The sequence below is a fragment of the Lissotriton vulgaris genome, chromosome 10 (assembly GCF_964263255.1).
Source record: "Lissotriton vulgaris chromosome 10, aLisVul1.2, whole genome shotgun sequence".
In the NCBI taxonomy this organism is placed as follows: domain Eukaryota; kingdom Metazoa; phylum Chordata; class Amphibia; order Caudata; family Salamandridae; genus Lissotriton; species Lissotriton vulgaris.
In genome coordinates this window covers 713,204,024-713,227,735 of record NC_141698.1, presented here as the reverse complement: position 1 = coordinate 713,227,735, position 23,712 = coordinate 713,204,024, and the positions used below count along the sequence as shown (strand labels likewise).

General features: G+C 47.9%; 1 protein-coding gene and 1 pseudogene across 2 annotated transcripts in view; one reads left to right on the top strand and one right to left on the bottom strand.

The window, feature by feature from the left end:
• Positions 1–23,712, bottom strand: part of ITGB1 (integrin subunit beta 1) — a 446,163-nt gene that overhangs the window by 347,181 nt on the left and 75,270 nt on the right. The gene's annotated exons all lie outside the window — the stretch shown is intronic.
• Positions 84–850, top strand: LOC147688706 (mid1-interacting protein 1A-like; annotated as a pseudogene).

Here is a 23,712-nt window from a genome sequence, read left to right as displayed (position 1 = left end):
CAACTTTTGCCACGGTTGCAATTTGACTGCTCCAAAAAAAAAAAAAGTCACGCCACCAGCTTCTGGCCCATATAACCCCTGAAATGCCAGCAGATACCCAGTCGCACTGGGAATCACCAACCTAACAACTGCCCTGCGACTCGAGGAGGCCTCTGTACAGTTTCGGAGATGCAGCACCCGAAAAACTGCCTCGCCTCCGCCATGGCCAGGTTCTCCGAAGCCGCCTGCAACATGGAGCACGAAGTGATGTTTCCCAGCCTGCTGCTCGATGTCCCGCTGGACCAGGCGCAGGGCACCGGCCTCTGACCTTTACCAGAGCTACATCATGCTGAAGTCCATCCGGATGACGGTAGAAACTGGGCTGATCCCTCTGGACGGCTGGCCGGCCAAGGCCAACACCGCAGACCTGCACCCGGAGACGGAAGAGAGCCCTGACCTGGAAGTGCTGCTCCAGTCTCACACCCGAGGACTGCTGCACGTTCTGAGCCGCCTGACCAACCAAGCCCGCGCGCTGACCCGGAGGTACAAAGACATGATGGGGATGGCTCACTGACGACAGGTGACGTGAGCACAGCATTGCACCAAAGGCCCACGACTCAACCAAACTTGGAAATGAAGAGGGTCTACAACAAACAGCACAGAATAATCCACCGTCATCGATGAACCATGAATCGTTCACTTCAAGTGCTGCCAATAAGTGCAGATTATTTTAACCTGTACATTTTATGGAAAAAAACGCAGACTCTAGTCTTCCTTGGTCCGTGCTGTATCCAAAATTAGGTAAAGTAACAAACTGAATCTAATTCATAGCATCAAATGTTTGTAAGAGACCACTGCACCACATGCTTTAAAGTCTAAAGACGGAGGGAAGAGGGGGTAGGAGAAATGCGACACGGCGGGGAGGGGGCGGAGCGGGTAAAATAAACAAGACGGAGGGAAGAGAGGGGAGGGGGGAGGAGAAATGCGACACGGCGGGAAGGGGAGGTGGCGGAGCGGGTAAACAAAGACGGACGTGCACGCGCTTTTAAGCTCAATGCGCATGCGCATTGAGCTTAAAAGTCACGGGCACTGCAAGGAATCGCCACGATTCCTTGCAGTGTGGATAAAGAGTGGATAAGTCCCAATACTCTCGCCTTGCTCGATGCGCATGCGCATCGACAGGCGAGACCTAAAAAGTGACTACAAGCCTTTTCTATCTAAGCACCTAGGCTCTGAAGCAATATCCCCGCATTCATCAGAAATATCCCACTGGAGCTTCACTTTAAGAAAGAGTTGAAGACACCACTCTTTAAAGAACCCTACATTACAATACAATAACCATCCACAACCCATCATCTTCTCATATGACTGACTATAAGCTTGCCATTTACCATGTACAACGCCGTGCTGCCTTTCGGCTAGGTTCAAGCTAAAGAAATACCGTATACATAGACATACATACAATAGGCGAGTGGCCCAAAACATACTTGTTTTGTGTGGGACAGAGCCTTGCATTCACACTGTGTTAAGTTGACATGAGCTTATTAGAAGTTCTAACGCCATTTTTCCTTTCTGCTGCCTTTTGTACACGGCACACATTATAATAAATGTTTAGAGTTTAGCAGTGTTTTGCTTCACACGAGAATAACATGTTTTCCTATATTAGCAGCCTTGCTTGGTACGCTTTGTCTGCACAGTGAGTGCAAAGGCCTTCAAGGTTATTTCAACACAGTGGTTGTTGTTCGGACTGATCAGCGCATGTTCTAGACTTAACATATATGCAGCTGTGGCCACCTCTGAGATTGGCGCGTTTAATAATGCACTGCGTAGGCATGATCACACACGCTTGGAAAACATTTGCATGCTGAGAGCTGGTGCATAATCTGATGTGATCAACTTCTGCTAAATACCAGAGATTTGGGGCCGCCTATGTAATCCCAAGAGACTGTTTGTAGATATAAAATAACCTACTAGCAAGGGAGGGTGAAATATAGGTATATTTTAAACCTGTTTCCATTTAGCATTATAACATGCTTTCTCCCTTTGCATTTTATGGAATAGTATCTATTCTGATTATCTTGTTGCTTATAATATGTCTGCTTGTTTTAGCTAAGATACTGCGCATGAGAACACGGCATTAGAAATAAATATTTCAAACTTGCACGTGTCTTCTTTTACTACCAGTTTTGGACTGGTATGCTAGTATAACAAAAGAGTGTTCATGTGTTCCACATTGCCTGAGGTAATCCAAGTTCCATGTTCTGGGTCATCTAATCATTGGTATTATAGAAGAGCCAATGAGACACTGTTGCTAGTCTGGTAGGGGATGCTGGGTACTAAGGTGAGTTTTGGCACACCCTAATTCACCGAGGTTCCAAGTCTCTATGCACAGTTCTGTGTAGGAGCAGAATCCCTGTTCCAGTTATCTACTTTTGCTTTGATAAATACTAGTTTGTCCTACGAAGGATCCAAAAAGTCAACCCTTATGAAACAAAGTGACTCCAAAACTTCAGTACTTGCAATATTGTTAAAAATCAATCATGGTGGTGACCTGCACCCACCAGCTATGGGGATTGTCACTACAGTCAATTGATCCAACAGACACTACTACAAACACTTTACAGCAGACCAATGTTTGCACATACCACCAACAAGTTAAAACTTAATCTGCAACCCCCACCCCACGTACATACCACCAAGCAAATAATGTGGTTCTTTGTCAGAATACTGTGTCAAAAAAACAAAAAATACATCGCCAAAATATTGACAACCGAAATATGGTGAAAGTAAGTACCCATTGGGAAGTATGGATTTACTATGCTTAAAACCCCATCGGTTTACTTTGAAGATGGGAATATCTTCATAAAGGCAATTGTGGATTTCCGAACAGTAAGACTGTACTTATTTGGGCATTCTTTGCTTCACAATATTTTGGTAGTCGATTTTCACACAATTCTACTTTTTGCAGGACAATATTTATAAACCCAATATTCAGGTAGGATACCAAAAATCTGCCACTTCTTAAATACTCAAACACTACATGTAGAAGCCGTTTTCTCTTTCCACACTTCATGAAAACACCTCCAAAGACCAGGTGAAAGTCTACCCAAAAATCACTAATATCAGCAATTGTATTGATAACTAAAACATTTTGGACAATGCAGTTATTGAACTTCAGAAAACAAATTTAGGCAATCGTGCATGCTCAGATCATAGTTCTAATCTGGTTAGTATGTCTGTCTAACATGTGAACACAACAGCGCTAGCCATCAGTATGGTCAATATTCAGCCAGCTACTCTATTGTTGTAGTTAGTGTATATATTTTTGCTATGTTAGGAATTAATGTACTCCATTGTTGCAAATGGCACTTTATCTGCTCCAATAAAGGGCAATATGGCACCCATCAGTGCACTACACTTTTGCACGTGGACCAGGCTCTGCTGCTTTATTTAAAGATCTGCTTCTATTATGTGAATTTATGGTGACTATGTATTTGTTGTCATTTGTGAATTGTTGCACTTTACCTCTGCGCATGGCCCCTCAGTAAAACTCTCTCATCTGCTGCCTCAGTGTCACTCTTGTGCTCTTCCTCTTCAAAGCAGCTAAGTGCTTTCGGTTTTCTTTTTTGCTTAGGGGCCGAGCAGTCCAAAACCACTGCTGCAACCCCACTTTCAGCCTCTCTCCTGTGCCTAGTGAAACTCCACCCGTGTTTGTGATTAGCTGACTGGGCAAATGGTCTTCCCACCCGGCCTCCAAAAGTACTTTTAAAGCCTTCCTCACAGCCACCTCTTTTTTATTCATGTTGAACAATTTTTGACAATCACAAATTCAGTAAAACTTTTTTTTCATATCAATTGGGAAATATGTAAACCTAGCACTAACCCGCCAACAGGACCACTGCGTACGCTACTGGGATACCAAACTGGATTAAACCAGTCTAACTGCTACCGTAGCTCCTCCCCGGGGACCCCAGAGTCAAGCCATAGGTCTAAGAGGGGCGCTGGGGAGGTGGGAGGCGGACAGAGTGGGAAAAACAGCTAGGTAAATGGTGAGGCACCCTGGGGCACAAGAAGCCTGGGGCACTGGAGACCTGGAGAAGTCTGCTTGTTGGCGGGAGTGGCTCCCTAGGGTATGAGCAGGCCGGCAGTCAGCTGGCATTGATTGGCAGGGAGGGGGAAGCGCACAAGACTTGCTCACAAGGGCTGCGCTGCGGACTTCCTCAAATAGGTCTAAGGGAGGGGCTCTAGGGAGGCAAGTAGAGTGGGAAAAATGGCATGGTGAACGATCAGTCTCTGTTTAATCTCCTACACCATCCCAAATGTCTCCCTGCCCTGACTCCATATGCCTCTTATATCCTGTAGGCACTCTCTCAGCCTGTGTATGCCTATAATGCATAATCATTTTGTTAGCGACTGAAGACTGAGGCACACTTTCACTGGAGCACTCAAGAACTTCCTGCTGGTCATCTGACAAACCTACATTTCCTCCCGCCTGAACCCTTCTCTGCACCACCTGTCTTCCGATTGTGCCTTGTGTGCTCCTGGGGGTGCAGACTGCACCCGAAGGCACGTCTGCTGGTGTACGCTCACTCTGACTCCACCCCTGTGGCTTGACAGCAGCTTCACTTTACCACAGGGAGCGTGTTTCTGCCTTTCACTGCCGTTGATGTTCTCACCGCTGTCGCCTCAGGTAAAATGTTCTCATCTGCTGCCTCAGTGTCACTCTCGTGCTCTTCCTTTTCAAAAGCTGCTAAGTGCTTTTGATTTTCCTTTTTGCTTAGGGGCCGAGCAGGCCAATACCACTGCTGCAACCACACTTGCAGCCTCTCTCCTGGGCCTTGTGAGGCTCCACCAATGTTTGTGATAAGCCTCTTGGGTGAATGGGGTCTTTGCACTCAACCTCCAAAAGTACTTCTAAAGCCTCCCTCACAGCCGCCCCTTTTTCGCTCATATTGAACAGTTTTTGCCATTCACCAATTCAGTAAAAAAAAGTTGGGGTTTTTTCATATTAATTGGGAAAAATGTGACCTAGCACTAACCCGCCAACAGGACCACTGCGTACGCCACTGGGATACCAAACTGGATTCAACCAGTCTAACTGCAACCTTAGCTCCTCCCCGGGGATCCCACAGTCAATCCATAGGTCTAAGAGAGTGGCGCTGGGGAGGTGGGAGGTGGACAAAGTGGGAAAAACAGAACGGTGAAGCACCCAGGGGCACAAAATGCCAGGGCACTGGAAGCGTTGAGCAGTGGAAACCTGCCTGAGAATTTGCTCCTAATCAAAGAATGTTGATCCGCGACTGGAAGCTGGTTCCACATATCGAAACTGGGCAGCTCCGACCGCAACCTTAGGTGCAGTGTAACAAGGTTCCATTCAATCTTTTACCTTTACTTACACGCAGGGAAAAAATCCGCCTGTCAAACTTCCTAGCAGTGAATGATCCAGTGCCACTGGGAGTCGCTAAACTTTCTCTAAAACCAGACCTCCGAAAGCAAGCCCGCGGCCCGAGAAGGAAGAGAGCCACTAGGACCCCACAGCAAAAGAGACGTCGTACACATGCACATCGCGTGTCTGTAAGCGTGCACATCTCTTCAGCAAAAGAGACGTGTATGTACGTGTGCACATGACCTGTCCCCCTTCGGCCACCAAACCGACAACAATAGGTCTCGACAAGGCATGCAGCGCATGCGCTGCATCGCTAGACGAGACCTAAAGAGGGCCCCTTCAATGCAGCTGTAAGATTCCCCGCTACCTGCCATGCAGGCCGAGAAAATGTAGTCGCTGATCTCTTAGTGGTGCAGCTTCTTCTCCTATTCCAACTCCCTGAAATTCCAGAGTGGCGAATTCCAGGCTCAGGAGAGACTCTGGTTGCAGTTCCCAGTGGATAATTTTCTTCTCACTTCAAAAGCCTGACGTGAGGATACCTCACTTTGCCACTGGAATCAAGCAAGCCTGGCTGAAGACGCTGGAATGCCAGAAACCGGTCCGAGGAAGCTTGTTTCCGGTCCAGTGAAGGCATGGCTTGGCAGTTCGAGCTGGACTGTTCCCATGAGGCACAGGGTCAGACTGATTTACATATGGCCATGTCTGAACTGGGGCGGCATAGTGGGCTAAAGAACGGTGATGGATTAAACCCAGATCTGTTGACTGGGTGGGAGTGTTTGTTTGGTTCAGATGCTTCGTTCATCACCACCCCTTTTGTACGGACGTAAGGATAAGCAGGCTTTCTGTGCAACACAATAGATGTTAAAGTAATGGCTGTATTACGACTGCCTTATGCTTAATCTGGAGTTGTTCAGTTTATAGCAGGGTTCTCCAACCTTTTCTGTAACAATAGCTACTTTTGTTCAATGAAAATCATCCAAAGCTACTAATACTATAGATGTCAAAGTGAACGCCCCATGCAAGAGTGTCCGCCGTGATCACATCGGTGCATTATGGAGGGTTTCCAGCAATAATGTCAAAAAGGCTTTGACAATTTGGGTAGTACATGCAAACCATAGCTGCACTTCCCTGGCACCAAGGGATGAACAGGAGTATTAAATCTCTCATAGATTCAAACATTTGGAAAATAAAACTACTTTTACACAGACATCAGCTTATGAGTTCTAAAAATACACAAATTTGCGTCTTGAAAACATGTTTTTTTAATTTTGGTATACATATAATCCAATTGAGCAAAAACTTCAATAGTCATAGGCTGGGGTGCACACAGAGGTGCTACTCGCAGGTAGTAGGAGAGCTACCGGTAGCTTACAAGCTACTAGTTGGCATATATAGTCAATTTTCAACAAAAAAGGTAACAGTAAATCTACTAGCTAGAGTATAAACTTTTAAAATCGAGCATGAGTGAAAAAGCACTGAAGAGTAATTTCAAAAGGGTCTCACTGTCCCTTAGAAATGTCCAAAAATTATAAAAATACTAACAGTTTGAAGGAACTGTCCATAACCAGTCCTCGTTTTGTACTGTCAAAAGCTGTGTCAGCGCATCACTACTTTGTTAGTATCTGCTGTACAAATTCCAATATACATAGTCTTCATCAACGAACTCCGTCAGACTGTTTTTACATTTTACACTAAGTAATTTATTGTATAGCAATGAAGTAAGTTCACATAAAACAAAACAAAACACAAACCAGATACAAGTGTGAAAAGTATTATTCAGAGATTCTGATACAAGCACAGAATTGTGTATGGTGATCAAGAACACACGTCTCCACCTTTGGCCTATACAAAAAGACATTGAGATTTACTGGTGCCCAGCAAATAAAAAATAAAACTTAAAAAAAAAACATCCGATCCAATTTGAGGAAATCAACAAAGGCTCCAAGAAGTGAAGGGCCATGCAGTCCGATGTGTCAATAACACAGGTTCGCTGTTATGATAAAGCCTGAGGCAGGCTCCCATGGCGGCCCTCCAAGTCAACACATAAGGAAAAACCTTATCCATGACATACAACCCCCCCCCCTCCAAAACTAACTTGCATCAGCCATGTAGTGTTGCCATCAATGAAGGCAGTTCAGTTGTCATCAGTTAATGCTATCAATGAACAACTCATGAGTGCTGCAATATGTACGGTCATAAGCAGTGCATGGTGAGGGTGTAAGTTATAGTTATCTCATGTAACTATATCTTGTTCACTAAAGTAACTAGAACTGGTGAATTTCAGTGTTTTTAGGTCTCGTGGCGTTAACCTTATGAAAGCGATGTCTCGCCAGAGACCTATTGTTACTGGCGTTGCTTTCCAGGAGACAAGACCTGGCCGCGAGCATCTGCCAGAATGGGATCGGAGCGGGTGGCGCGCACAACCACGCGCTCCGATTCCGGCAGGCTAGTCACACACACACCCACACAGAGACGCGCGTACACACACACAGACATACACGCACACACACACACACACACACACACACACACGAGCGCACATACACGAGCGCACACATACAGAGACACACACCACCACCCCCCGCACACACACAAGAGCGCGCGCGCACACACTCACATACAGAAGAGCGCGCGCGCGCACACACATACAGAAGAGCGCGCGCACACACATACAGAAGAGCGCGCGCACACACATACAGAAGAGCGCGCGCACACACACACACACAGAAGAGCACACACACACACACAGAAGAGCGCGCACACACACAGAAGAGCGCGCACACACACACACAGAAGAGCGCACACACACACAGAAGAGCGCGCACACACACACGAGCGCACACAGACACACGAGCGCACACAGACACCCCCCCCCCCGCTACAACTAAGCCACACTCACCTCATCGGCGCAACTCCGGACTTCAGCCGCCACCGCGGGGCTCTCCATCGGGCATGGGAGTCCCGCGTCACCACTGCTCCTCTCCTGACTGCTCCTCTCCTGGCCAGCCACTCCGTGGGCGCGAGCTTCCAGCAGGAAACGGAAGTCCTGCCCCACAGTAGTTTGTCACGCGCACCACAGCACCAGCGGTAAGCGGGCTTCGGGGGCTTCAGTTTTTAGGTCTCAGTGACGTATTGCGATTTCTGCCAGACTGCTCACACTAGCGCCTATTCCAATATGGGCTCTTGGCCAGATTTTTCCCGATTCACAGTTAGAAGCGTCTTTAAATGGATTAGAGGCGTTGTGTATTGTGTCGTTAGCCGTCATTTCCTGTAGCCCAGCTTTGCTGTCCTCTGAGTCTTATCTCTGACGAGGTTGGGCACCCCTGTTTTGATTAGTTACGGATCTCATCACGAGATTTGGTCCATTTGAAAAAGAGTACGCGAAACACTTCCAGTGTACTACTTTCCGTTGTACTGCTTCCCGTTGCAGCTATAGGAAACGAGAGTTACAGATAGACGGTAAGAAGGCACAGCAATCGGTATAATAGAATGTAAATGGGTAAACCTTCCCCTTTTCATGATGGTATAGTAAATTGAACCTTTCCAAAATATTGCCGCAGGCAAGGACTGGAGTATTGTACTGCCCTGGGCATTTCTGTATATTGCTTCAAGTCGGTGCCTGACTTTACATTAACTATACGGATATTAAGCCTCAGGCGCACCAGACTTCTATCAGAATCACTGATTTGCCGGGCGGAAATTAATGGGCGACTTTACTTTGTGCAGTCAGCCCATACCTGCTTGTCAGCACATAGCCGACCGCACCTGTCTGTGTCGGTGTTGCCAGGCCTTTCTGCCTCTCCCCGTAACACAACACTGTGTGTGCATAGAGGGCCGGCCTGGATGAACACAGGAGAGGGCAGCTGGCAGCACTGCCTCGTAAGGGTCTAGCCCGGGGTGTGTGGGAGGCAGAGAGGGGAAGTGCAATGGGAAAGGCTGTGAAGCACTATAGGATATGCCCGATATGGTGGTGAACTTTGCATGAAACCATCTGGCCCAAGGTGAGAAGGGTGGGCACAGGTACTACAGCGGTGGAGAACACGACTCATGTGCTGCACATGCCAGACCCATTTTCCCAATTCTTTAATTGAGAAACTAAACTAAATAACCATTGTACATCAACCCCTTTCTTCTCCGCAGCCATCATTGCTGTTATCTCTCTGTACTTGGTCATCTGCTGTGGCGCCTCCCTGCTCTGCAACCTCATCAGATTAATCTACTTTGCATAGATGTTGTAAATGCAGACTTTGGAGCGTTGACTCCACATCCTGTGATTCGGGGCAAATCACTTAATTGCCTCATGCCTACCAAAAAATGAATGTGTCCTTGTGTAATGTAACTGGTGCTCATATTAAGTGCTCCAATTCCTTCGGGTCCAGTTTGCGCTGTATAAAACAGCAAATTGCAATGCAAAATTCTCGCATTTACACAAGTTTAAGCTATTGGCATCGTAAATCACAATGCCTTTTTTATGTTTTAGAAACCAAAACACAAATAAAAAGCATTGTCATTTACAATCCAAATAGCTCAAACTTGTTTGTGAAGGCATTGGTAGGCTAAACAGGTGTCTTTGAATATACCCATCTGTGAAACTATCTGGCTGAAGGTGTTATTGTTCACAAGGGGGAAATTGATGCCCATGGAATGACATACACAAATTCTAACACAGGGAGTCCCCGACTTTCCTGTACAAACCCATCAACCCAGCTCCAATTTCCTCCAGCCCCTTAATGCTTGTTTTTTTACCCGTCGCCTGCCCAAGATCAGGAAGCAGCAAAAAAACACAGTTGATGGACAGAATGCAGAACAATGTCTTACATTCACCCCAGTACAAAGATCTGGGCCTAAATCAGGAAGCAGGCACACCGAACTGTCACCTCCTCACCTCTTCTAGTCAGCCAATAGCAACCCCCATGGCCAGCACACACAGAGAACTACACTGCTATGGCACATCACTACCAACTGCCTGCCTTCCTGCCCCTACACTGTTACCCCGCGGTGCAGCCACAGGACAGTGGCTACATTGTCCGTGACTGCCCCGCAACACGTTGTTCCTGCCATCGAGGTTTCCCACAGCCGGGTGCAATTAATAAGTACAGGGACCCAAAGATATGTGGCATCGCAGAATAAGAACGGACGTGGTATAGGCAGGCTTTTTTAAAAATGTATTTATTAGTTTTCCCTTTTATATAGCGCAAACTTTACCCGCAGGTATCAGTGCGCTTTAAATCAGCATGCTTATTACAAGCAAGACTAGCACTCTATATTACTGCCAACTTTGCTTAGCATAAGCAACAACTAATCATTCACAAACAATGCTTATATACCAATTGCAAAGTTAAAAAAAATAATTAATGCAAAGCATTGTCATTTACAATGCCAGTAACTCAAACTTTAATGCTGCGAGACCTATTGCATTGTAAATGCTGGTTTTAAAGCTTAAATGGTATGTCGTCACTTGAATTTTCACCCAACTTAACACTTTACTATTTGTTTTATCAGGGGGTGAGGGGGGGTGGCATCTCTCCCTGAGGCCTAATGTGTATACCTTGGTGGCCACCTAAGGCACAAAATTGGGGACCACAGGGCCCCACCGGGTCCTCGCATGTGGAAGCGGCATTACTCCTGCCCGGCAGGAGCAGGTATTTCTCTGCCCCAGCTGGGCGGGAGTAATTGGTGTCTCCCTGCCCGCAAGAACATTGGCAGGGAAACATCTGCTCCCATCCAGATAGAGCATCTTTTTCAGCTCCCCCTGGGTAGGAGCAGACAAGTCTTGCCTGTCCACACTCTCTTAGGCAGGGAAACAGTGTACCAGTGGGCTCCCAGGGACACCACGGTAGAGCAGACCTTGGGGGATAGCATCCCAGGGGCTTTAAAAGGTTTGCTGATGGGCGCCGCGCATCCCACCCCCCCATTAATATTTATGCCGGGCTGGGGGGGAATGGGTTCATAGGCTGTAATCTGCTTGGGGTGGGGGGGCGTACACCCCTCTGCTTTGAATACTATGCCGGACAACGGTGAATGGGGTCACTGGGTCCATGCACCCATCTCCCCTTTCAAAATGAATGTCAGGGCCAGAGGAATGGGGTCCCCAAGCCATAGTTTGCTCAGGAAGGGGGTCCACCAAGGAAGCCAGCAATGGCAATATATATTTAAAATGACCCCCTGGGCCCTAGCCCACCCCAGGGGTCATATTACTTTTTGAACAAAATTGCGCTGAGACATAAAATGATGGTTCTTGACTCACTATGCAAGCATTTGCAATGCAGTAGGTCTCGCATTACTAAAAGTTTAAGCTATTAGCGTAGCATTATTAACTTGCCACGCCAACACCCCAAACTATCAGTAATGCAAGACCTATTGCATTGCAAATGCTTATTTTTTTGCCCCTCCATCCCAACAAGGGCTTGGAAGGCGGGCATAGTACCCCATCCCTGCCCTCATATATTTCTTTTAAACTTTTTTAGTACAGAGGACTTAGTCCCAGAGTGCTGTAATCTCTGCTGCAAAGATGTTGTTCATGTTGCGGCCAGCCAATCAGAGCACTTACTTCTGTGGAAGCAAGATGTCCAAGGGATAAAAAGTCAGTTAGGCAATCTGAATGCTCCTTTTTAGGTTTCGCCTGAGAAAGCGCATGCGCTGATCTGCAAGGCGGCTTGCAAGGCATTTTGCAAGGCGGCTTGCAAGGCATTTTGCAAGGCCGGCTTGCAAGGCATTTTGCAAGGCCGGCTTGCAAGGCATTTTGCAAGGCCGGCTTGCAAGGCATTTTGCAAGGGCGGCTTGCAAGGCATTTTGCAAGGGCGGCTTGCAAGGCATTTTGCAAGGGCGGCTTGCAAGGCATTTTGCAAGGGCGGCTTGCAAGGCATTTAGCAAGGACTTGCAAGGCATTTAGCAAGGACTTGCAAGGCATTTAGCAAGGACTTGCAAGGCATTTTGCAAAGGCTTGCAAGGCATTTTGCAAGGGCTTGCAAGGCATTTTGCAAGGGCTTGCAAGACATTTTGCAAGGGCTTGCAAGACATTTTGCAAGGGCTTGCAAGACATTTTGCAAGGGCTTGCAAGGCATTTTGCAAGGGCGGTGGCGGGTGTGTGTGTGTGTGTTCTGAGACCACAATTGGCTTGTGTATTTTTTTTTAAACACAGCACGCAATTGGTACAAGGTGGTTGATTGTCCCACCTTATTTGTTGGATGGCATAGGGTCCTCGAGCGTGAGCTTCAACCTTATCAGTCGCCAATTATCGCGTTGGTGGTTATTGAAAACAGATGGTGCTCGCTTTTTTTTGTTTCCCATAAGAATGAACCTAGTGGTAGCTAGAACCCCACAATTGCTTATAAACACTGCCTCTGGCTAAGTTCTAGTCTTTGAGAATGGGGACTACACCAGACGTCACAGATTTGCCTGGATTTACCTTCTTTACTTTGGTGTTCTGTGTTTTTACTCTGGCCATTCGCAGATTCAACAATATAGTTAAGCGATGTTGTGACTTTAGGCGCCAGAACCTTTTTTTTTTTTAAACAAAATGTCCATGTAAGCATTTTCTATAACATTATTTATACATATGCAATTCTTAATCTATTCATTTATCAGTCGCATTCCAACACAATAAGCCGATTGCATTGTAAAGCAAACACTAGAGCTGGGTTGATGCAAAGCGTAGAATTTGCTTAAATGCCCATGAATCTCTAGAAAATCCGGAATATAAAGTTTCAAGTGGATACTTCTCCAAGGAGGAAATCACTGTAGTTTAGGGAGTTCAAGAGGCAAGCTTCTTGAAAGCAGCATGAATCTCCTCAATATGCATAATATTGTATTACTCGCATAATAAGAGTCACAAGGCTCGCATAGGGGTTGATGTTGGCTGGGTTGTTTATGGTGCGTCTTGCTCTGAGTTTGCGATTTTCATGACAATGTTCAATTCCATCACCAGTGATGCTTTTTGGCGCTTTACACTATGCTTAATTTACCGTGAGTGTAAACAGCTTTATCTCCTCTTTGCCTCTCCTCTCATACCACTCAGTGCCACATAATAACACGCCACATAATTACACTCTACTGAATGCAACATACACACCACACAATACCACTCAGTGCACATAATTATATGCTACATAATAACACTGCACTCAATGCAACAAACACTCCACATAATACCACTCAGTGCCAAATAATTACACACCACATAATTACACTCTACTAAATAAACATACACTCCCCATAATACCACTCAGTGCCACATAATTATATGCTACATAATTACTAGCCCTCAATACAACATACATTCCAAATACCACTCAGTGCCACATAATTACACGCCACATCTACACTCCACTGAATGCAACATACACTCCACACAATACCACATAATTATGTGATACATAATTACACTGCAGTCAATGCAACATACACTCCAAATAATACCACTCAGTGCCACATAATTTGACCCCATATAATTACACTACTGAATACAACATACACACCCCATAGTACCACTCAGTGCCACATAATTACACGCCACATAATTACTCTACTCAATGCAACACTCCACATAATACCACTTAGTACTACATAATCACACGTCACAATTACACTATATTCAATGCAACATAAATACATTCCACATATCACTCAGTGCCACATAATTACATGCCACATAACTACACTCTACTCAATGCAACATAAATAGACTCAAAATAACTCAGTACCACATAAATACACATCACATAATCACACTATTCAATGCAACATAAATACGCTCCACATAATACCACTGTGGCACATAATTACAAACCACATGATTACACTCCACTCAACGCAACAAATACACTCCACAAAATACCACTCAGTGCGACATAGTTACAAGCCACATAATTACCCTTGACTCAATGCAACCTAAATACACTCCACATACCACTCAGTGCCACATTTCACACCACATAATTGCACTGTACTCAATGCATCATAAATAAACGCCACATAAATGCACTATATACCAAATACCACCAATCAACAGAAATTCACACCACACCTTGACAATTTCACTAAACATAATTTCACTCAACACCACAGTTCCAGGCCACACAATTCAACTCCACACATTTTCAATACACACTGCATAATTAAACAAACATATTTCAACTCCACAATCCACAACGTACCTCCAATGCACACCATATAGTGTCACCACCTGAGCACCAAACAACATTCACCACCACCATTTTGCACCAGCGCACCACCTAAGCATCACGTCAGTCTGCCCTTGGAATCTGGCATCTGTTGATTCTCCTCTAGTGTCCGTCCGATGCTCGTGTTCTAATTAAATTACTGTTTTCCACTCCACTGGTATTTATGTCCCGCTCCCCCATAATTTTTAGGTCTCGCCTGTCGATGCGCATGCGCATCGAGCAAGCGAGACTATGGGGGCTCATCGACTCTTTATCCAACTTGCAAGGAATCGTGGCGATTCCTTGCAGTGCACGAGAAATATAAGCTCAATGCGCATGCGCATTGAGCTTAAATGCGCGTGCACATGCCCCCAGCCGCCTGCCTTGCCTACTCTCTCTCACAGCCTCCCCCAGCTCCGCCCCCTCACTACTTGATTGCACGGCCGCTAGGCCGTGCCTCCCCTACTCTCCTCCCCCCTCCTCCTCTCCTCCCCTGCCTGCCTGCCGCTAGGCCGTGCCTCCCCTACTCTCCTCCCCCCTCCTCCTCCTACTCTCCTCCCCTGCCTGCCGTGTCGCACCTCTCCCCTCTCCGCCCCCTCCCCTGCCCGCCGTGCTTAAACGACAACTTGTTTTTGTAATGTCATGCTTCCAGTAAAATGTGTAAGTCCGATGAAAGATTTGTTAAACGGGGCATCTACAATGGAGCCCTTCGGCACACAATTGATGACTTGAAAAAATCCACACGCTCCCATCTACCATGACCTGATCCAGGCATGGAGTGGAGCTCGGCCCTGATTACAGGGCTTTAGGACCACCACTGTTTGCAGACGTGACACTACAGCACGCGCCACAGCTCTGCGGTGGATCCCGGAGTGGACACTGCAGTCCTGCGCCAAGCTTCGCCTTCTGACACGTCTTGTGTAAGCTTGTCTTTTCCAACTCGGACTCTGCGTTCAAGCTGCGGACCTTGATCTGCTTGGCTGCTCGTAGGAGCAAGTCTGACAGCATGATGTATAATGTACACCGTACGTTACAGCGGCACCTGCTGTTTCAAGATCGATGCCTCGGTGTTATTAGAGATGTTGGTGTTAAGATGCGCAGCAGTAGGGGCAGCTCGTGCGTTGTTAACAGGCTCACAGCCAGTACATCTTGCATCAATCCGTGCCTTACACGAATATATTACTCAATTTAGACTGTACGGTACCGTGAGATGGAAGGCATGTAGTCCAGGGTCGGACTCGGGAACAAAAAAGTGTTCGGAAACCACAATTAAAGTTGCCTCCATTTGCGAAAAAAGTGACCAATGTTTGCCTATCTGGCCACTTTTGAACGTGTAAAGACACGCTGTATGGGTATTTTGTAAGGTGTGGGAGACTGTGTATGTGTGTTTGCTGCGAGCATTTTTGTAGTAACATCATGGAAATCGGCGTTACAAACCCAGCCTATTTGGCCATTTAACAAGCACACCACCAGCTAAAAAAAAAAAAATCGCCCCTCGTCCTGATCAGTCATGCTGCCCATCAAGCACTGAGTGCTTTCCCATAAGGCCATTCCGACCCTGATGCAGTGTCACCCGTTTGCTTTACAACACCCCCCCCCTCCCCCTCCCCCTCCCCCTACCTACTATGTTCCTTCCGTACCTGCAATTGTGTTGCTTCCACCAGCCCTGCTATGTTGCTTCTGTCCCAGTGGTCAAACCTGCCAAACCAGTGTTACATTCCCTCACCCACTTAAAAAAATTCACACTTCAACCAATTCAATTCCAATCAGCTCCGCCCCCTCCCCTTCCCGCCGTGTCGCATTTCTCCTCCCCCCTCCCCTCTCTTCCCTCCGTCTTCAGTAGAAATCGTGGCTGTAGAATCAAATAAGCTTTATTGCAAAAAGACTTCCCGTGTCCAAACAATGTTACAATCACTTGAGGTATTGAGGCGGGGATTTGCAAATTGATGCTAACAGCCGAAGAGTCAGTCTTGAAGGATCTGACTGGTACAGGTATTCAGTCTGCACGGCAACCCACCCCCGCATTGTCCAAAGTTGCCAAGTTTTCAGTCTTAAGTGTGACATTTGCACGTTTTCAGTGTGCTCCTGTGTGATATTTCATTGCCTTATAGTCTGTGTCACTTTCTAATGGCGAGTAAAGCGGTTATGTCCGTGTAGAGAAACGTTGCACAGTAATGGTATAGAAATAGTCTTGAAACAATTGCAAACTCTTTAAACGCTTATGCTGTAACACAAATTACTTTCCTTTACGGACATGATCGCCATGAAACAATAGTGGTGTTATTTATAATAATATAGATGTATTTTATTGGTATATCTCCAGTTTGTTTAAACTGTGTGTTATTTTCATAAGCTACATCAGTTCTATTCAGTGATGAAAAATTATCATTCTCAGTATTCATCTGGACATGAAATGCAGCTGTGCAAACTTAAAATAACTCTGTGGGGGTGTGTTCTTGGAGGGGAAGGGGCTCATGCTAAGTATTGCCTGAGAGGCACTTATGCACACATCAAGCCTCTTTACATTCACCCCCAAAATCTTGCTAAACCCTACGATCGTCAGGTTTTTAGGTCTCGCCTCAACCCCTCACTCACCCTCACTCTCACTCATCCTCACTCACCCTCAACCCCTCACCCTCAACTCCTCACCCTCACCCTCACTCACTCACCCTCACTCAACCTCACTCTCACTCACCCTCACTCAGCCTCAACTACTCCCCCTCACCCTCACTCACCCTCACCCTCACCCACCCTCACCCTCACCCTCACCCACCCTCACCCTCACTCACCTTCAACACCTCACCCTCAACCTCAACCCCTCACTCACCCTCACCCACCCTCACTCAGCCTCAACTACTCCCCCTCACCCTCACTCAGCCTCAACTACTCCCCCTCACCCTCACTCACCCTCAACACCTCACCCTAACTCCCCCTCACCCTCACTCTCAACACCTCACCCTAACTCCCCCTCACCCTCACTCTCAACACCTCACCCTAACTCCCCCTCACCCTCACTCTCAACACCTCACCCTAACTCCCCCTCACCCTCACTCACCCTCACCCTCAACACCTCACCCTAACTCACCCTCACCCTCACTCACCCTCACCCTCAACACCTCACCCTAACTCACCCTCACCCTCACTCACCCTCAACACCTCACCCTAACTCACCCTCACCCTCACTCACCCTCAACACCTCACCCTAACTCACCCTCACTCACCCTCAACACCTCACCCTAACTCACCCTCACCCTCACTCACCCTCAACACCTCACCCTAACTCACCCTCACCCTCACTCACCCTCAACACCTCACCCTAACTCACCCTCAACACCTCACTCGCCCTCAACACCTCACTCGCCCTCAACACCTCACTCGCCCTCACCCTCACTCGCCCTCACCCTCACTCACCCTCAACACCTCACCGCCTCACCCTCAACGCCTCACCCTCACTCACCCTCACTCACCCTCACTCAGCCTCACTCAGCCTCAACACCTCACCCTCACTCACCCTCACTCGCCCTCACCCTCAACACCTCACCCTAACTCACCCTCACTCACTCAGCCTCAACTACTCCCCCTCACCCTCACTCACCCTCACTCAGCCTCAACTACTCCCCCTCACCCTCACTCACCCTCACTCAGCCTCAACTACTCCCCCTCACCCTCAACACCTCACCCTAACTCCCCCTCACCCTCACTCACCCTCAACACCTCACCCTAACTCCCCCTCACCCTCAACACCTCACCCTAACTCCCCCTCACCCTCAACACCTCACCCTAACTCCCCCTCACCCTCAACACCTCACCCTAACTCACCCTCACCCTCACTCACCACCTCACCCTAACTCACCCTCACCCTCACTCACCACCTCACCCTAACTCACCCTCAACACCTCACTCGCCCTCACCCTCACCCTCAACACCTCACTCGCCCTCAACACCTCACTCGCCCTCAACACCTCACTCGCCCTCAACACCTCACTCGCCCTCAACACCTCACTCGCCCTCAACACCTCACTCACCCTCAACACCTCACTCGCCCTCAACACCTCACTCGCCCTCAACACCTCACTCGCCCTCAACACCTCACTCGCCCTCAACACCTCACTCGCCCTCAACACCTCACTCGCCCTCAACACCTCACTCGCCCTCAACACCTCACTCGCCCTCAACACCTCACTCGCCCTCAACACCTCACTCACCCTCAACACCTCACTCACCCTCAACACCTCACTCGCCCTCACCCTCACTCACCCTCAACACCTCACTCGCCCTCAACACCTCACTCACCCTCAACACCTCACTCGCCCTCAACACCTCACTCGCCCTCAACACCTCACTCGCCCTCAACACCTCACTCGCCCTCAACACCTCACTCACCCTCAACACCTCACTCGCCCTCACCCTCACTCACCCTCAACACCTCACTCGCCCTCACCCTCACTCACCCTCAACACCTCACTCACCCTCAACACCTCACTCGCCTCACCCTCACTCACCCTCACCCTCACTCACCCTCAACACCTCACTCGCCCTCACCCTCACTCACCCTCAACACCTCACTCACCCTCAACACCTCACTCGCCCTCAACACCTCACTCGCCCTCAACACCTCACTCACCCTCAACACCTCACTCGCCCTCAACACCTCACTCACCCTCAACACCTCACTCGCCCTCAACACCTCACTCGCCCTCAACACCTCACTCGCCCTCAACACCTCACTCGCCCTCAACACCTCACTCGCCCTCAACACCTCACTCGCCCTCAACACCTCACTCACCCTCAACACCTCACTCACCCTCAACACCTCACTCGCCCTCACCCTCACTCACCCTCAACACCTCACTCGCCCTCACCCTCACTCGCCCTCAACACCTCACTCACCCTCAACACCTCACTCACCCTCAACACCTCACTCGCCCTCAACACCTCACTCGCCCTCAACACCTCACTCGCCCTCAACACCTCACTCACCCTCAACACCTCACTCGCCCTCACCCTCACTCACCCTCAACACCTCACTCGCCCTCACCCTCACTCACCCTCAACACCTCACTCACCCTCAACACCTCACTCGCCTCACCCTCACTCACCCTCACCCTCACTCACCCTCAACACCTCACTCGCCCTCACCCTCACTCACCCTCAACACCTCACTCACCCTCAACACCTCACTCGCCTCACCCTCACTCACCCTCAACACCTCACTCACCCTCAACACCTCACTCGCCTCACCCTCACTCACCCTCAACGCCTCAGCCAGCCTCAGCCAGCCTCACTCAGCCTCACTCAGCCTCACTCAGCCTCACTCAGCCTCAACACCTCACCCTAACTCACCCTCACCCACCCTCACCCTCAACACCTCACCCACCCTCACCCTCAACACCTCACCCACCCTCACCCTCAACACCTCACCCACCCTCACCCTCAACACCTCACCCACCCTCACCCTCAACACCTCACCCTCACTCACCTCACCCTCACTCACCCTCACCCTCAACACCTCACCCTCACTCACCCTCACCCTCAACACCTCACCCTCACTCACCCTCACCCTCAACACCTCACCCTCACTCACCCTCACCCTCAACACCTCACCCTCACTCACCCTCACCCTCAACACCTCACCCTCACTCACCCTCACCCTCAACACCTCACCCTCACTCACCCTCACCCTCAACACCTCACCCTCACTCACCCTCACCCTCAACACCTCACCCTCACTCACCCTCACCCTCAACACCTCACCCTCACTCACCCTCACCCTCACTCACCCTCACTCACTCACCCTCACTCGCCCTCACCCTGCCTCACCCTCACTCGCCCTCACCCTGCCTCACCCTCACTCGCCCTCACCCTGCCTCACCCTCACTCGCCCTCACCCTGCCTCACCCTCAACACCTCAACGCCTCACCCTCAACACCTCAACGCCTCACCCTCACTCGCCCTCACCCTCACCCTCACTCACCCTCACTCACCCTCACTCACCCTCACTCACCCTCACTCACCCTCACTCCCCCTCACCCTCCCTCACCCTCCCTCACCCTCCCTCACCCTCCCTCACCCTCCCTCACCCTCCCTCACCCTCCCTCACCCTCCCTCACCCTCCCTCACCCTCCCTCACCCTCCCTCACTCACCCTCACTCACCCTCACTCACCCTCACTCACCCTCACTCACCCTCACTCACCCTCACTCACCCTCACTCACCCTCACTCGCCCTCAACACCTCACCCTCACACAGTGCAATAGGTCTCAGACCATTTCAGTTAGAGCTTTTAGAAATGTTTATGGCTTTTTTTATTTGTAATTCTTTAGCATTGGCTACAGGAAACAAAAATGCTAAACATTTACCAAAAAAACCCATAAACAATTCTAAAAGCACTAACTCTAATGGTGCGAGACCTATTGCATTTCCAATGCTTGTTTTTATAACAAACAAGCATGAGAACAGGCAGGAAAAAGTTGCATGCAATGCAAGTACAAAATAACTCAAAAACATTTATGTTAAAATCTTTTTTTAATCAGGTTTTTCTGTTGTATATAATGTCGTCTTAGTTTGTGTAATGGTAACAAAATTGTTTAACGCTTTTCATTATTACTTTTCACAGCAGCCACAATGCTCTACAACATAGCCAAAAGTTCTGGCTAAACACACAAGGTCCCAAAGGCGAGACCTATTGGCTATGCCAATGCTTGTTTGATGGGGTGCTTGCGAGAGTCCTTCAAACCAAACCTGCCAGATAGACCTTTTCTTTACCTTAATTTCTCAAAAACTAAGGAACAGATTTACACAAAATCACAAAAAAGCATGCATTGGGACCAGGACTAGCTTCCTGTCAAATTTAGTGCGATTTCGTGCCCTAATTTTTTCCTCAGCCCCCACTTTACAGATAACTCCAAAACTGTCCATGAAGAAGCTAAAACAAAAACAACTAAAGTACTTCTATGGAAAGTTTCTAACAGCATCAAAGTTATTACCAAACCAAAAAAATGCTCTTCCTATGGAAACGCATAGAACTACCCATCCTAACTTTAACTACCCAGTGGGGACCGCCACCGAGTAATATACACATACAATTGTCTTTTATAAACCATTAATGTGTGTATGTATATATAGTGTGATCGTACATTTGCAGCCACGTTTTACTGGCTTATTCCACGTACAAGCCTGTTAGTAATCCATCAGTTTACAAACGTGAATTTACTGCACAATAAACAGCACGCAATGCAGGGCAGGACTGCCCAATATTATTCAAATCTACCCCGACTGGTGACAAATCAAACGTTCGCCTTTTTAGGGCAGGCCTGCGTTGGATATGTAGCAGACCTTGCGCACAATATACACGTGTCTGTGGAACACTGACGTCGACGAAAATAGCTTGGAACACGAGCATTCCAAAGGAAACAGATCTTTCATAGTAAGAAGGTTGGGCACCGTCTCCACAAAGCGAGAACGCACTACAAAGTGCGTCTCCATATAAGGACAGGCCCTCGCCTCTGCTGAGCAGATTCCCCCAACACGTCTCGTTACTCAGCTTCCTGCGAGCTGAGAATCACTTGAAGACAATAACAGCTCTACTTTTAGCAACTTGCTGGAAGAATCTAAGATTTGTTCCAACACTTGTGCATCGTTGAGTAAAGTTAAAGCTTCACGGAAAGCGCTGTGGAATAAGCAGTCAAGAACGTCTATGGAACCAAGCTGCATTCTTCGTATTCCGAGTGGCAGAAAATGCCTTGGACTACTTATGAAGTTTAGCATTAAAATACAAATCTGTAACGTTTCATGGTTATAAAGTTCTTAAGGGAGAAGCTGTTAAACTTTCATTTCTGATTGGCTTTGCTTTCAACGTTTTACAAAAGTAAAATTCAAAAACAAAAAACAAATACTCTTCGTAAGGTCTTTCATAGATGTGGAAGTATAAGCATATAGTTAGTTGGCATCAGTCACTCATGACGTTATGTTCTCTTCTGGGTACAGAAATTAAAATAGGATTTTAAAAACAGCGACGGTAGCGTTCGGGTCACCGAGTCAGACTAAAAGCAGACGTTTACTGACGTCACTCCCATAAGGATGGGTGATAAAATTATAAATTGCGAGGTAGGGCTTTGTGCATGCAATTTTAGCCTTCAAGCTCAATGCAACGCTCAGTTGAGGTATCGTTAAAATATTTGAATTACAGGTAAGAGGGGTCATGTTCTTTGTCCAAAGCATCTTTATTTTATACTCCATTAGAGGTCAGATATTAGATGCACTACCGTTTTTAACTCCAAGATCTTTGGGAAATGCATAGCAATGGGATATGGAAAGATAATGGTAGCAGCAGGTCTCACTAATGAAGAAGTGGAAAAAATTGCTGGTAAGCAAATGGATTAGGAGTTTGCTCATGATTATGTTTCAAGATGGAACATTATAGAAGTGTACGTTTATGCCATGGTATCAGACAATTATCTGAAGGAAAATAATCAATATCACATTCTTTTTAAAGATGGGTATGCAGTTGATCATAATGTTGAACATGGGTGTATGTTAAACAATTGTCACAAATTCTTCCTGGTGTTTTTCAGGACGTGGTGGTAGTGGTTATGGGTAGCTGTGAAGAGTATCCAGTGCTCGAGGATCTTGAGGGTATTTTTAAATTCCAGCAGCACCAGAGCCCATGACACGCTGGGTGTGCTCCTGTGACCGTGTGCAGGTCGGGTGGCAACTGCGCTCTCCTGGTGTCTTCGCCAGTGACTGAAGCCACTGAGCTCAGAGGACAGCCAGAGAGTGGATGAGGGTTGCTTGTGACACAGCACAGCCCGGGTGGCCCTCCAAGCCATCGCTGCAGTCACAGGTACATTAGATTAAGGCCACCTCAACGAAGTGTTTACTCCCCAGCACCAGTCACTATCGGGATCTTCCATCTGTTTCCTGCCCTGAGCACGAGCAGCTGAGGGATAAAACCTGTAAGGGACAAGTCCAGGGACCCCGCCCCCCCACCCCCACTGTGCCAAGGGCTCGTGTATTCTCCAGGACACTGCAACCCGTGGAGACGCCTTGGTAATCCAAAACCATGTCACGTTCTCTGAAACCCAACAGGTGACCTCCTACATAGACTGTCTGTTGTAAGTAGTTTAGGTAGGTAGCAGGACACGTCTTCAGGTTATTAAGATAGATTTCTTAAGTTTGCACAACAGAG